The 1,726-nt window shown below is 58.8% G+C and overlaps 1 pseudogene across 1 annotated transcript; it reads left to right on the forward strand.

The window, feature by feature from the left end:
* Positions 1-22: 22 nt before the first annotated feature.
* LOC105523739 lies at positions 23-1,410 on the forward strand (annotated as a pseudogene). The gene has a single exon (XR_001003637.1). The product of XR_001003637.1 is annotated as a vacuolar protein sorting-associated protein 18 homolog pseudogene (transcript).
* The last annotated feature ends 316 nt before the right edge of the window (positions 1,411-1,726 follow it).

Raw genomic sequence — 1,726 nt, forward strand, 5'->3', positions numbered from 1 at the left:
CCATAGTCTCCATGCTGGGCAGGAAGGGGCGTGGCCCTAAAGCTCCCGCTCTCCCCGCAGGTGGACGTGGACCTGGCCAAGCAGTGTGCAGACCTGCCCGAGGAGGATGAGGAGTTGCGCAAGAAGCTGTGGCTGAAGATTGCACGGCACGTGGTGCAGGAGGAGGAAGATGTGCAGACAGCCATGGCTTGCCTGGCTAGCTGCCCCTTGCTCAAGATTGAGGACGTGCTGCCCTTCTTTCCTGATTTCGTCACCATTGACCACTTCAAGGAGGCGATCTGCAGCTCACTTAAGGCCTACAACCACCACATCCAGGAGCTGCAGCGGGAGATGGAAGAGGCTACAGCCAGTGCCCAGCGCATCCGGCGAGACCTGCAGGAGCTGCGGGGCCGATACGGCACTGTGGAGCCCCAGGACAAATGTGCCACCTGCGACTTCCCCCTGCTCAACCGCCCTTTTTACCTCTTCCTCTGTGGCCATATGTTCCATGCTGACTGCCTGCTGCAGGCCGTGCGACCTGGCCTGCCAGCCTACAAGCAGGCCCGGCTGGAGGAGCTGCAGAGGAAGCTGGGGGCTGCTCCACCCCCAGCCAAGGGCTCTGCCCGGGCCAAGGAGGCCGAGGGTGGGGCTGCCACTGCAGGCCCCAGCCGGGAACAGCTCAAGGCTGACCTGGATGAGTTGGTGGCCGCTGAGTGTGTGTACTGTGGGGAGTTGATGATCCGCTCTATTGACCGGCCGTTCATCGACCCCCAGCGCTATGAGGAGGAGCAGCTCAGTTGGCTGTAGGAGGGTGTCACCTTTGATGGGGGTGGGCAGTGGGAACAGCGGCTTGAACCCACTTGGGAAGGCTGCCTCCTAGGCTCTGCTAAGTCATCTTGCAATTGCCACACTGTGACCATGTTGACGGGAGTAGAGGAGTGCTGTTGGCCAGGAGGTGTCAGGTGTGAGTGTATTCTGCCAGCTTTTCATGCTGTTCTTCAGAGCTGCAGTTATGCCAGACCATTAGCGTGCCTCCTGGTAGAGGCCCTTTACCTGGAGAAGTCAGAAATCTGACCCAGTTCCACCCCTGCCTCTAGCAGCTCTTCTGTCCCTGTCATTCCCCACACACACCCCGTTCACCTTCTCGAGAGAGAGAGCACCTTTCTTCTGTCTGTTCATTCTGTGGCCTCTGGAACTCCCGCTCTTCTCCCTCAGAAGAAGCCTTCTCTTCCACCTGCCTGTAGATGTCCCAGAAGTGAGAAGGCAGCCTTCGAAGTCCTGGGCATTGGGTGAGAAAGTGATGCTAGTGGGGGCATGCTTCTGTGCACACTGTCTGGGGCTCCAGTGTGAAGGGTGCCCTGGTGCTGAGGGCCTTGTGGAGGATGGTGGGTGATGGTGATGGAGGTGGAGAGCATTAAACTGTCTGCACTGAACTGGTGGCTTTGTGTCGATGCTGGGCCAAGTGGTGTGTGAGTGATCTCCAGGCGGGGCTGGAGTGTCACAGGGAGGCTGCCAGGCCCTATGTGCCCCCATACCTTGGCACATGGTCCTTCACCTTGTCCCCCAACTCTACCTCTCCAGGGCTCTTTGGGGATTGCAGCCAACCAGCCTGAATTGGGAAGCAGGGGCAGTTCTTCCCTTTGGCCAGCAGATGGTGCTGCTCCCTGCAGAATCCTTTGCTTTCGGACAACTGGGAGCAGTGATTTCTGTCACTCTATTAGTGCTTGCTTCCTCCCTACTTGTCCCA

This window comes from Colobus angolensis, unplaced genomic scaffold (assembly GCF_000951035.1).
Source record: "Colobus angolensis palliatus isolate OR3802 unplaced genomic scaffold, Cang.pa_1.0 Scaffold4714, whole genome shotgun sequence".
In the NCBI taxonomy this organism is placed as follows: domain Eukaryota; kingdom Metazoa; phylum Chordata; class Mammalia; order Primates; family Cercopithecidae; genus Colobus; species Colobus angolensis.